Source organism: Terrapene carolina, unplaced genomic scaffold (assembly GCF_002925995.2).
Source record: "Terrapene carolina triunguis isolate 2854851 unplaced genomic scaffold, T_m_triunguis-2.0 Scaffold111, whole genome shotgun sequence".
In the NCBI taxonomy this organism is placed as follows: domain Eukaryota; kingdom Metazoa; phylum Chordata; order Testudines; family Emydidae; genus Terrapene; species Terrapene triunguis.
The window spans coordinates 19,086,703-19,101,697 of NW_020664462.1; positions in this window are offsets into that span (position 1 = coordinate 19,086,703).

Sequence of the window (14,995 nt, forward strand, 5' to 3'; positions counted from 1 at the left end):
GCCGCGATTGCCAGGGCAAATTAATCATTAATCATTAAACACGCTTGCTTTTAAACCATGTGTAATATTTACAAAGGTACACTCACCAGAGGTCCCTTTGTGCCCTCAGGGACTGGGAGCACGCCTTGGGTGAGTTCGGGGGTTACTGGTTCCAGGTCCAGGGTGATAAACATATCCTGGCTGTTGGGGAAACCGGTTTCTCCGCTTCCTTGCTGTGAGCTATCTTCATTGTCTTCATCATCATCTTCCTCATACCCTGAACCCGTTTCCCTGTTGCGTGATTCTCCATTGATGGAGTCAAAGCACACGGTTGGGGTAGTGGTGGCTGCACCCCCTAGCATCGCATGCAGCTCCGCGTAGAAGTGGCATGTTTGCGGCTCTGCCCCGGACCTTCCGTTTGCTTCTCTAGCTTTGTGGTAGGCTTGCCTTAGCTCCTTAATTTTCACGCGGCACTGCTGTCCGTCCCTGTTATGGCCTCTGTCCTTCATGGCCTTTGAGACTTTTTCTAATATTTTGCCATTTCGTTTACCGCTACGGAGTTCAGCTAGCACTGATTCATCTCCCCATATGGCGAGCAGATCCCGTACCTCCTGTTCTGTCCATGCTGGAGCTCTTTTGCGATCCTGGGACTCCATCATGGTTACCTGTGCTGATGAGCTCTGCGTGGTCACCTGTGCTCTCCACGTTGGGCAAACAGGAAATGAAATTCAAAAGTTCGCAGGGCTTTTCCTGTCTACCTGGTCAGTGCATCTGAGTTGAGAGTTCTGTCCAGAGCGGTCACAATGAAGCACTGTGGGATAGCTCCCGGAGGCCAATAACGTCGAATTCTGTCCACACTACCCCAAATCCGACCCGCAAAGCCCGATTTTAGCGCTAATCCCCTCGTTGGAGGTGGAGTAAAGAAACCAGTTTAAAGGGCCCTTTAAGTCGAAAAAAAGGGCTTCGTTGTGTGGACGTGTCCAGGCTTAATTCGATTTAACGCTGCTAAATTCGACCTAAACTCGTAGTGTAGACCAGGCCTGAGGTTCTGCTGTAACACCATAGCATCTGAGCTCCTACCAGACATTAATTAAACCTCACAATATCCCTGGTTGGCAAGGAAGTATTAGAGTCCCCATTTGCACAGGCTATATGACTTACCCATAATAGCACAGGAAGTCTTTGATAGAACTGGGAATAGATCTCTAAATATCCTCTTGTAACCCATCCTGCCTTTGTTCATGATTCCCTTCCACACTTTTGCCATCACTTAATTGTTTTTAATCGCTCTGAGTGCTGACAGTAAGCTTAGTTATCTGAGGGGTGCTGGTGAAACTGCTTGTGTGATAAATCTGGAGATCACCAATACAGAGCATAGAACTGCTTTGGTCCAGTACTGCAGGTAGGAGAGTTACGTCCTCTAAAATGGCTTCCTTTCCACTAAGAAATGTGCAGAAAGGGAGGACAATCTTCTGATGTGTTTACTAAATAAAAACATATATCTGAGACCTCCTGAAAAGTAATTGCAGTTCCTAAAATCAGAGTAATCATACATTCTACATATTACTCTGTTCTCTGTCAGGTTTTTAGACTAGCACACATACCTACTTTCAAATATTGAACACATAATGAAATCCAGGTGGAGGTTCAGCCTCCACATAGAAAACAATGAATAATTTCTCTATCTGCCCTGTCCCACTCATGACTTGGCAAGCTGTACTTTGGCTCAGCTTCCGGGTTTGCAGGTTGTGTGGCCAGGTCAACAGTGGCCATGGAGAATCATAAACAAGTGGGGGGGAATAGGTAAGCAAGCAGGTAGATCGTGCTCCAGAGGTTCTAATCTACATAAGGCCCCTTAATACGTAGGGCTAGTCTTGGTAGAAGAAAGAAAATAAGTGCTACACATGCATAAAGAAAGTTGGGCTAAATCTGCATACAAATAATGTATCCAAGATAGAGAATTTCATGAGCAGCTTAATTGTAAGCTCTTTGGAACAGGGACCATCTTGTTGTTCTGTGTTTGTACAACGCCTGGCACAATGTTCTCTTGGTCCATGACTAGGGCTCCCAGGCACTATGGTAATAATAACATATACAGTTATTAAACTAAAATATCACAAGCATACCAGTGCACTGCAGACAATGGACATAGTTTCTAGGTAAACAAATAAGCACATGGGGAGATGGAACTAGAACCTTCAAATCGACTTGAGCCAAAGGCAACACGCTGCCTGGAGTGGCTCACGATCATGAGCGCCTGCCTCAAGGCAGACTGTCAGAAAACAGGACAGATACCCCAAACTGGTTGGCATGTTCTATAATTAGATTTCACCAAGCCAGTGACAAATGTGAACTCCTGGATCACTATATCAATCTTACCATGGAGTCACAGACAGTCCCCTTAGGCTCTCCAGTCTATTTTGCCACCCAGGCGAACTGGACTTTGTAATAAACGGTCACTTAAACCAAAAATCACACAACATCAGGTTGCTCCCAGGCCCAAGAGACCATTCACTTACTCCAGATCAACTGGTACTCTGGATCTTACACCAAAGATAGCGCTGGCAGCCAATTCTATAGTAATCCAACTAAAGGTTTATTAGCTAAGAAAAGGAAGTAAGTGTTACTGAGAGGTTAAAGCAGGTAAACTATATGCACAGGTGTGTCACAGTTTGTAATTCCAAATGGTGGCAATGATGTAATAAACTCTCAGTTTCCCAAAAGTCTTTTCAGGATGCCCAGATTTTCTCTGGGGACACAGGCGCTGGCTTCCTCTGGGCCCCAGAGGTACTCAACCCCCCACCCTGCCCCCACGCCATCAGAGAGGTGAGGTTCCATAAGAGCTTCCCAATAGAAGTTGTGAGGGGCAAACAACTTAACTAGCTTCAAGAGAGCTGGAGAAATTTGAGACAGATTGTATGCCAGTGTTGCCTGGGATTGTGGGGGGTAGGTCTTGGAAGCCCTGAGGCTTACTTCTGATTTATGTCTTATGTTCCTAAAAGCTGGATTTCAGGGTTTCAGCCAGAAACCTGCAGGGGTCAGGAAGGTTTTTCCCCCCAGTGTATTCTGAGTTTGTTTGGTTTTTTTAATCTTCTTCTTCGGCAGCATCAGGGATGACCACGGCTGGAAATGGGACATTTGATGGGGAGAGGCAGGGCTCTGATATGTCACTAATATTCTCTCTCTCTCAGGTGCTTGACTGGCTGGTTCTTGCTCACAGGCCTAACTGGTCACCATAAGTGGGATTGGGAAATTTCCCCCCCAGGTTAGACTGGCACTGATCTTGGAGATTTTTTGCTTTCCTTTGAAGTATGCTGGTGTGGGTCACTTGCCAGGATTATCTGGGTATATCTCACTTAATCATTTCCCCACCATTGCAGGGCCCTTGGGCACTGGTGCACCTCAGTCCCGCCTATTCTCTACCTTGGCACATAATAGTCTAGTGTCCTGTGGGCAGTAATAGTTTGATCTAATTTCAGCAGTTGGGTTAGTGTGCAGGTGCTGGTTGGCGTTGGTAGCCTGTGAGGTCAGACTAGATCAGTGGTTCCCAAACTTTAACAACCTGTGAACCCCTTTCACTAAAATGTCAAGTCTTGCCCTCCTAAAAATGAACATTTCCAGGGATTTTCTCTTTTACCTGAGTATAAATTATAAAAGCAGTGATCTTGGAAATATAAAATTTGTTTTTATGACATGCTTATTACACACTATTTATTATTAATTATTATTTATCATTACAGTATTTTTAGTACATTATGAAAACGGCAACACTTTTCCAAGATCTCACTTTTGTAGCTTGTATCATTTTGAATAAACCTGTTATAAGACAAGGCTCCTATGTTGCAGCAAGGAGTATCAGATGTGAAACAGCATGACGGTATTCAAGAAACGAACTCAAAGAGTTCCTCCTACACAAGCATTCAGGTCTTGAGCAGTCCAGGCAAACAACACATGTTACAACAAAGCTTAAACTTGCTCTTCATAGTAATTTTAAAAACAATACTAGCTGCCTATTTAATTTTAAAAACAGCAAAAAATATCCACCTCCCTTTCCATTTCTTATAAGGAGACTTGAAGTTAAAATCGCCTCAGTGTGATAGCTATGCTTGCTTTGATCTGCTTAGCTCTTGGAAGTCCAGGGGCTCCGGGCTGCTGGCCCCGGGGTCCTTAGGGACAGCTCTGTCCACCATTAGGGAATTTTTTCCCAAGAACCCCCTGTAACATTTCGCAAACCCCCAGGGGTTCATGAACCCGTTTGGTAACCACTGGACTAGATTATCTGGTGGTCACTTTTGCCCTTAAACAATATAACTCCATTCTGGAAAAAAAATGTTTTTCCTCAATACTTGCAGGATACATGCATCTGACAACATGCTATGGTAAGGAGAACTCTGTGTGCTAGCACCATATCTGTGCGTATAGTGCCATCTTGAGATACAAGAAGGTAAAACAGAGGTACAGTCTTCAAATGGTCTAATATAACAGCACAGTGTTAATGTTTAACAAAGAAAAGATCTGCGTATGCTTGAAAGTTTGTCTCTTTCACCCACAGGAGTTGGTCCAAGAAAAGATACTACCTCACCCTCCCAGTCTCTAATGTTTTAAAATAGTATCTTTGTGCAATTGCATATATAATACTACCAAAACTAGAGCAAGAAGGCTAGTCTATTAAATATTTGCTAAATAACTGCACAACAGGCTTAGGGAAAGCACTGTGCTAACGTTAAGTATAATGTCTCTTTCCCTTTCCTGTACCTCAGATTACTTCTCTACTGTAGCACAGACCAAAGTCTAGTTCAGGGGTAGTCAATAGGCTAGGGGCCAAATCCAGACTGCCAGACACTTTTGAACAGATTGAAAAATCTTTTTATTTACTTATTATTATCATCATCATTATTGTTATTATTTTTGTATTATTTTCTCTGGAGTCTGGACCTTGACCAAGAAATTTAGACCTTGACAAAAAATAATGGATTACCCCTAGTCTTTTCAGGACTTTGAGATAGAGAGTTAAATTGCTGATAGAAGGAGAGTGACACAAAATCTCCAAAGGAAAAAATTCACTACATTTATACCGCCCCACACAATTTACTTATAATCTTTGAAACTGTGAATAGTGTCAATAAAAACTTATGCATCCGAAGAAGTGGGTTGTAGCCCACGAAAGCTTATGCTCTAATAAATTTGTTAGTCTCTAAGGTGCCACAAGTACTCCTGTTCTTTTTGCGGATACAGACTAGCACGGCTGCTACTCTGAAATAAAAACTTGTTTACAGACAACACTTTAGTACTTGTTACTATTACAGGTTCAGTGATGATAATTATGCACACATACACAGACATATGCTCTCTTATGGCTCTCTTCTGGGAGGATTTGCACTCCTCAATCTCTGTAGAATGGTCCAAAACCTCTATAGGGCACACCAGCACCTTAAGAGTGGGAAACAAATGATAGTCCCCCAGTTTCTTTCAGATTCCCCTTGCACCTTTGCAACTGCAGCCTGCCATTTGCACAGCCTGCCGCAATTCTACCTCTTCTTCTCCAGTGGGGCAATGGAGCCTGCAATCTGATCCAACTAGCGAAGTCCCCAGAACGCAATCCTTACAACGGAACCCTCCGGTCTTTGCACTGCTCCCAAACTGAGCCCTCTCTCCTGTTTGGCTTCTACTTCTATTTGGGAACTTAAGGGGAAGGGGAGGAGTTTACATTAGTTCCATTCTCAGCGAGTGACTCTGTGTGTGTCTTGCCAGGGACCTAGCCAACAATGAAAGTCACCTGAGTAGCTTCAAACAGCTAATAAGGCCTACTGCCTGCCACGCCCAATTTCTGGATGATTCTATCCCATCTAGCAGAGTCATCCTATTTGGCTGGAGCAAGTTTACAGGCTCAGTCCCCCAAAACAAAAATATATATCCTCCTCACTGTTTCTTCCTTTATTTACACTCCTAAATACTGCAAATTATTTCTATTTATACTGACTTAGGGTTTTATACAGACACCCATCTCCATAGAATCTGAGCACCTTCGAAGTAAAATCAATAGCAATTACCAAGACCCTATTGGACTTCATGGAGTTTCTAGCACTTACCGAAAGGGGTTTTAATCCCAAAAAGGGAATGAGGGTTTGGGGGGCAGGTATTATTTTTTAGATTGTATTAATCTCTTCTTTTTGTTTGGTGGGGGTTGTCAGTTTTGTGAATATCCTTTTTACACTTGGAAGGGCTGTTTTGAAGAGGAAGATTTTGCAGCATTTGGTAAAGATGGTCATACTCTGGATTTGCCTGATCTCATGTGGAAGTTTGTTCCATAGTTGGATGCCCTCGAATTAAGATGCTTCATCACCAGCTCTCACACATAGTCCTGGACTTTGCAATCGGCATTGTCCTAGTGGAATGCAGCTATTGTGGTAGTTTGTCTATCAAAATTCTTTAACATAGCTGGGGCTTGATCCATTAATTGAAAATTAGGAGTAAAACCTTACGCTGGCACCAGGAGCTGACTGGCAGCCTGTGGAGATACGTCAGCATGAGCCTGATGTGCTCAGTGGCCTAAGCCATTGACAAGGCAGGCAACCGCATTCGGTACTGGCAGTAGCAGGTACATCATCTTCACAATCAGCCTCACATACAGTGAATTACGGTAAGCCTGAATGTGACAAATGCACGGATCACTGTGGTGAGGTTCTTGTCCAGGCAGAAGGGATGAAATTTCTTGGCAAGCTGGAAGTGAAAGAACGCACTTCCTTATTTATTTTTTGATCATTACCTTATTGTTGAACAAATTATTTTTAATTTTAGAGACAGGGGTTTGGAGCGATTATTTCTATGTGAAGAGTAAGACACTGGTAACTATGGAATCTGAGACACTTCAAATACAAGCGTTTTATGGTAGCAGAGTAGTAACAATATACTTTAAAAATCTGATATTACTGAAATCAGGAACATTCATCTTGGTGTTGGCATTAGGTGATGTTGACTTCCAAGTTGTCTAGTCATTTAGGGCCTGTAACAGGGTGCTGGCCAGGAGATCCTGTTAGCCTGCTCCAATTAAGGGGAATTAGTTGGAGCTGGCAGGGGAGACCGCGCCCTGATAATTTGAGCGTAGGCACCTGTGGGTCTGATTAGCCAGCCGGCTGTATAAAGCTGGCAGGGAGGAAGCCAAGGGAGGTGGGGAACACAGGAAGGGGAGGAGTGTGTGGCTCTAGATCCCTGCTAGCTGAGGAAGCTAGCGGTTCCCCAGGGTGTTGGCCTGAAGACAGTGTATAAAGTGTATATAGCAGGTGGTGGGAACTGGCACAAGAATAAAAGACCACTGGTGCATACACTTTGAGTGGTCTCCGACTGAGTTTTGTGGAGGAGCCAGGAGGGCTCCGTTACACGGCCATATTCTGATATCATTACTCAGAATGGGCCACATTATCAGTAGACTTAAAGCCCAAGTTATCAGAGACCTAGAGCTTGCAGCTCTGCTACAAAAGCAGCTGCTCCCCCGAAGAACCTCCTTTAGTTCATTAGGTAGTGGGCCCTGGGGTGTGCACATAAAGCAATCCATCACAATGAGATTCGCTTCCACATACTTAACATGCTTCCACATGTTTAACAACTGGGATGGGGGAGCATTAGTTGCCAGAGAGGGGTATGTATTGGACAGGGAAGCAGACTTTGGAAGCAAGACTTGAGAACAGAGGTATGTGTAGGTACTGCTGTGATGGGTGCCAGTATAAGAACCTGGATGGGTGAATTGGTGGATAGAGCAGGGCTGAGCAGCAGAGATCCTTGTTGACTCTCCAGTCTTCCACTGATCTTTGGGGCTCTGCCCCACTGCACAGCCTATTCTCTGTGCCCAATGGGAAGCCCGGCCTGGATATATTAGTCCACGAGTTCTCACTCCCTTACGCACTTTCCAAATAGAAAAATATTTTCTTTATTTTTTTATGATTGTTCATTTTTATTATAGTTTATTCTAAGATATAAAAGTATAAATTATTCACATTTATAAAATATAAATCTCCTTAAAAAGAAGACACTGTCTACTGAACACTAAATATGAGCGTTATTCTTGTGCTAAATATTTCCATATCCAAGACTAGAGAAACAGTTCAGTTTCTGATGGCTACCTAGATAAGAATCTACTGGCTAATGTTTCCATATTTTTCCCCACACTTGTATTCTATTTTTTTTTTACAAAAAACAAAGCAATCCTAAACGTATGCTGTGAACATGAAACTAAATTTCCATCCTATCCTATTAGATGACTAATGAAGTCATTTTTCTTTCCCCATTGCAAATTGAAGCTTCATATGTACAGGTCTTGGAATCTCTACACTGCTCTACTGAGCAGGAAAATCAGCATTCTGCTCCATGCTATTGTACAGTTCAGTGTCTGCTTCTTATCATTCTCCTGACTTATTAATTAATCAGATATAAATGAAATCAAGTTTGGGCAGATCTGTTGGTGTCATAGTGCTATTCCAGTTTGAAGTTAGGAATATATTGTATAACTTACTGCACATAGGGATGACATGTCCAAGTTCTAAACATCAAGAGGCAAATATCCCCAAATGAGATTCTGAGTCAATTGTGACCATCCTTTTAAAAACAAATACTTTCCACTGAAAATGCAGAGATGTATTTGTGAGGAAGGGTATTAAAAGAGTACTAATTCTTCTCTTGATGGGAGTTATGCCCATAAAACTTTTCTTTGAATAAATTGCAAACTAAACATCAACTCCTATGCTTCTTGTTTGCAACAGTCCATTATCTTCCCATTTCAGAATACTCACCCTTTTGGCCAGGGCCGGCCCACAACATTTTGGCACTTGAGGTGGGGAGCTCAAATGACCCCATGCCCCCTCACTTGGGCCAAAACTTTGAAAGGTTTCAATTCTGCCTTCTTTCTGTTCTACTTCTCTCATGGTACTGCTCTGCTACCCACCCCAATAAAGGAGAACTAACAACTTAAAATGCCTTGTTCAAAAATTTTAAGTAACACTTAACTTTCAAACGCCTGAACAGCAAATGTAACTTTTCTTGTCTGCATAGTAAACACTGGCATTTTTATCTGTATGAGTAATCAAAGTGGTGCTTTCCATGCCTTCTTGTTTGTAAAGATTTGAACTGCTTCCTGAAGATCCACAGTCTGGGACAGCTCATGCTCTATTGAGATGGTTGCAAGGCTGACCAGCCTCTCCTGTGTCATTGTGGAGCATAGATGTGTTTTTATTAACTGCAGCTTGGAGAAGCTGCGTTCTCCACTGGCAACTGTTACAGGAAGTGTTAGAAGCATGCGCCTAGCAACAAAAGCATTTGGAAAGAGGGTGGTCATCTTATTTGTGCAATATATTCGAGAACAGGCTTTGGAGTTGATCCTGCTGAAATGTATCTTGAAAGGGCTTTCAGTTCATCACCTAAATCACTCGCATAATATCGCGCATGTCATCATGTGTCAACACTATCTCTAGTGCCCTGCATTGCTGGTGTAGGTCTTCTTCAGGTATAGAGAGGAGTTTTGGAATAACATACAACATCCCAAATATACTGCTGTGTTCCTTGAGCTGCATGAAACGTTCTTCAACTGACTGTATTGCACAATCTAGCATCTGGTTAAAGAATTCAACCTTGAATTGTTGTTTGGGGTCTCTTCTGGGATTATCCCATGCCTCTTCTTCTTCAGTGACTCTTGTATTCTTGAATGGGTGGGAAAATAGCTTCAATGTGAAGTTTCTCTGCCAAGTTCTGTGCACTCTTCAGAACGTTTTGAAATCCCTCATCTGACTGGTAAGACTGTAGGTATGACTTTGCTTTGTCCGGTTGTTCTATTGCTCTAGATATATCAAGGTCAACACCTTCTAGTCTCTTGCTCACAACATTTATTTCAAACAGTATGCCATGCTACAACACTAAGCCACAAAGAAATTTGAAGTTATGTATGTTTCTGGTGATTCCATTTCCCTCTGCCACTGTTCTTCCACAAACATTTCCTGTCATAGCATTATCCTCCATAATGGCAACTATGGCATCATCTCTCTTCCCAATTTGGTGTTTGATAGGCTTTATCGCCTCCACTCGACTTTCCCATTGTGTGGCACTCAGTGGTTTCAGTGTCAGAGAGCATGTTCCCAGATGTTCCTTCAAAATTTGCCATCGATGAGTTGATGCAGGGAAAAATACATAGATGCTTTGAATTACATTAAAAAATTCAGCAGCCTCACTAGAAGCTGATGCTGCATCACTGACCACCAAGTTCAATAAATGAGAACTGCACGGGACAAAAAAAGCTCAAGGGTTTAACTCTCGGATCCATGTCTGCACTCCTCTGTTCTTTCCTCTCATGTTGGCACCATTATCGTAGCCCTGACCTCTCATGTCAGCTATCGTAATTCCCATATCTTCCAGCTTTTTAAGAAGCACCTTTGTCATACCAGCTCCTGTAGTATCATCAATGTTAATAAATTCTAGAAAATGCTCTCTGACAGTCACCATTGCAGGGACATTTTCACTAGGTTCTGTTGTTGTTACAAAACACATCATTAAAGTCATTTGTTCCGTATGGCTGATGTCAGGTGCGCAGTCCAGAATAACAGAGTAATATCGTGCTGACTTCAGATCTGCCACAATCTTCTGTTTGACTTTTGTTGCCAGTAACTGTATGATCTCATTTTGAATTGCTTTTCCAAGGTAGTGGTGTGTGTACATTTCTTGGGTGGTGACTCTTCTTAGATGCTCCTGGAGTACAGCATCAAACTCAGCCATCAGCTCCACAATTTTAAGGAAGTTTCCATTGTTTGGCACATACAGCTGATCTGAAGTGCCACATGTGGCCCCAGCTGTGGCTGCTTCCCCAATCAGCCTAGCCTTTTTCACAGCTGCAGCCTTCTCCAGGGCTGCTTTTAAGCCCTCTTTACTGGAGTGGGGCAGCCGCCCCACTACAGATGGAAACATCTATTTTCATTGTCTTTGGAGAACATGAAGTTTTTCACTTGCTGTGGCCCATGAAGTACAAGGAAGTCCCTCAGGCTCCTGCTCAAGTGGGTCCACAGTCCTGGATCATCTAGACTTAAGGAACTAAACTCAGCAGCAGCTGTTTCTTGCACCTCCACCACACTCTTCTCTGATCTACACTTTTCTTCAGAAATGTGCATGGTTACATCCATTTGAGATGGTGATATGGATGCTGCAGTACCTGCTAGGTCACCTGCACTCTGACTAACTGGAAGATCAGGCATCTCCTGACCACTCACACCCTCACTGGGGCCGGAAGGCTCACCATGAACATTTGTGTCTATGTATCTCAGGAGAGCTCCTTCCTGCTTAGATAGAAAAACTTCCTTTGCTTTCTTAATTTTTCTGAATGCTGCCCCAGAGGGGTGTTTTCTTCTTTCACTCATGACTACTGTTCTGTGCCAGCTATAGTGGCTCTCAACACTTAACTGAGGGGACAAATAAGCAGGCTGGTAGCAAGGCCTGAGTGAGGGAAGATATCAGCGTCTTAAGGGCCTAACTGGCTCCTACTACTTCCGTTGGCTGCCTGTTCTCCTCAAGTGGGTTCAGGGAAGTGGCAGGAAACAGGAAGCTCGATGAGAAGCTGGTGTTAATCAGTCCAGGCTCCTGGGGGTGCTAGAGAGGTACATAAGAGGCTCCTCCACCTCTCTCTCCCTGCAGCTCCTGCTGCTTTCTGTTATTCCCTCTCACCTTTTCTCCTGCCTGCCTGTTATGTCTCTTGTGTCCTCCTTCCTCCAGCACAGCACTCCACCATCAACAACTCTGACAAACCATCCTGCAACCCTCTATTCACTCTTTCCCAAAAGGGTCAACAAAACAGAGATGTAATATGGCCTAAAAGTTAAACCAATCCAGAGTCTGCTAGCCCAACACCTGGAGTGAATTCCAAAGTCCCGAATCTTTCACAGAAGCCTTTCTGCCACCAGTTGACTCCCTTTTCAACCAGAGGCTATGAGCTTGTGCATTTCTGTGGATTTCTGTAGCTGGGTTACCCAAAGAAAGAGGCTGTTTCTCAGAGACCCAGTTTCCAAACTATTTAGGGCTTTATAGGTTAAAACTAACAATTTGGAATTTAACCAGAAATTTACCATCAGCCAATACAGATTAGGGAGCTCCCTAGCTAATCTATTCTTTTATGTCCATTCTGTCATTTAACTGTGCTATTAAAAGAATAAATAGCATAGCACAGAAATATAATAGACCCGATTCTGATCTTACTTATGCCAGTGTAAATCAGGAGTAACTCCACTGTGTGAAACTGGTATGAGTTCAGAATCAGACCTAATGGACCAAAAAACAAACAAACAAACAAACAAAAACCCAACAGACATCACAAGGACATGGAAATACTGGAGAGAAGTCAAAGGAGGGCCAAAAAAATTATCCTGGAACTGGAAAACAAGCCTTAAAGAGCTCAATTTATTCAGTTTATCAAAAAGAAGGTTGACAGGTGAGTTGACCACTGTGTCTAGGTACTTACACATGAAGATGCCTGATGGGGGTGGGGGGAGCTTTTCAACCTTGCTGACAAAGGCATAACAAGATCTGATGGCTGGAAGTTGAAGTTCTACAAAGACAATTTCCTAGCAGCAAGGGTAATTATCATCAGTTGGAGTTTTAAAAACAAGATAAGAGATCTTCTTAAAAGCTATGCTTTAATCCAGTTTCTGGGAGAAATTCTTTGACTCAACATGCTCATAACACTTGCAGCTCTGCATGAAGACAGTGACTTTAATCAAATCTCATGCTTCAGGGGATCAGCTGGTTGCTTATAGGAGTCAGGAAGGAATTATTTTCCCCAGTGCTGAATTGACTAGATGTATTTTTGATTTTTTCCCCACTTTCCTCTAAAGCAGTGGTTCTTAACCTGGGGTGCATGCACCCCTTGCGGGTACGAGATGTCCTTTCTGGGGGTGCGAGCCATGCCAGATTTTTTTAGAAGGTAAATCATCGAAAACACAAATTAAGCACAGGCATGTAAGTACAACTACTTTGTTTCATCAAACCTATGTATTTATTACCATTATACATTTTTAACTATTACTGTAATATACAAACAAAAAAATTATTTCAAGTTTTTAAGCTAATTGTAGTGAAATTGTCTCACTACAAAATACAGTGTGCCGCCACGTTGCGGGGTATTTCTTGATGCATGCGCAGATGATAATGTGGCAGCACCAGGGCTTTGTTCGAATTCAGTTAGTCGCTGTTAGCACATCGGTTACAGTTTCACTAACTTTCCTTTTCTTGAAGAAACAGTTGTTTCGGAAAATGAAGGAATGACCTTCGCAACTGAAGTGACAAAGCATTTGCAACAGTTGAGTGACTCTTTCCAAGGATATTTTTCCACTGGAGATCTTGATGTGGCAAAGAAATGGATACTGGATCCATTTCTTTTTAACCTGGATTCCATCAATGATAGTGATTTGATGAAAGATTATCTCATTGACTTACGAGCCAATGACCAAATTCGAATGGAGTTTGAGACAATGAAGCTTGAGACTTTCTGGTGTGCTCACCTAGCACTGTTTCCACAACTGGCAAAGACAGTGCTGGAGATCCTTGTGCCATTTCCGACTACATACTTTTGTGAGATAGGATTTTCATCACTCTTACACATCAAAACAAAGGCCAGAAACCACCTAACTGCGAGTGATGACATGCGTGTGGCTATTTCAAAAAAAGTTCCTCGTTTCTCGAACATCAATGAACAAAAGCAACAGCAGAAGAGTCACCGAGCGGTAAACTTAAAAAAAGTGTGTGATTTTTCATGTATTCTTAATTTTACTGTGAAATTAAAATAAATATATAATTCTCTCTCTTTCATTCTATAGTTATGATATATCTAGGTTTAAAGAACTAACCTAATTCAACGGTTTTTGGTAAGGGAGAACATATTTTGGTAAGGGAGAACATATTTTGAGAACCAAAGGGGTGCAGGCTGCAGTAAAGGTTAAGAACCACTGCTCTAAAGCATGAAAGATTGGCCGCAGCTGGAGGCAGGACACCAGAAGGGGTGGATCAGTACTCTGAAATGGTACAGAGAACCTTTTTTCTAGATGCCTGGCTGATCTGTCTTGCTCAGATGCCCAAGATTGTGTGGATCAACAGATTTGGACTCAGGAAGGAATTTTCGCCCAACTTAGATTGGCTGGGACCATGGGTTTTTTCACCTTCCTCTGCAGAACTGGGCACAGTTCCTGCTGGGATAATCTGAGCATAGCTCACCTAATCAATTCCCTGCAATTACAGGGGCCTCGGACATTGGTGGGACCTTGTCGTTCCTGATCTACACCTGTGGCATACAATTTAGTCTCCTAGTGAGGACTGAAATGCTTTAGGTTGACTGAAGTCTTTGAGCTTAATATATGGGTATCTGGGTGCCCTATAATATACTGGAGGTCAGACTAGATGGTCTAATGGTCCCTTCTGCACTTAAACTCTATGAAAGAAGTATCCATGAATTGTAGCAGTGATTTAACTATTTATTTAGATTATATGACGGTAGTTACTGGGTCAGAAAACAGACAGAAGTAGTGAGGTAGTATAATATACACCAGTTTGCATTTTTTATCTTTTCACCACAAACATAATGTGAAGAAACCACAAGGGCAGTATGCAGTTCAAATAATACTCACAACAAGGTTGGGTTCTGGTGGCTTGATATAGAACACTGAAAGCACCGTTAGAAGGTTTACAAATTACTTAAAGGGATACTGTCATATTCCTATACACTACACCATTAATTCAAATGTGGGGTGCTATAGAAATGCAGCTTATCTGGGGGGTGCGATAGAAAAAAACTAACAAGAAGGTGCAAATCAAAGTAGTGAGGGTTACTTTACCTCAGGGCTTCTCTACATGGCACAGCAAAGCCTGACAGAGGGGTGTGATTTGTAAAAAACACTAACATGCTGCACTCTAACTGCCCCATATAGACCTTGCTGGTGCTCACTAAAAGATAACTGTTACAGGACTATGTTAACTCAAGCTAGGTACCTTCTTAGAGTGCACT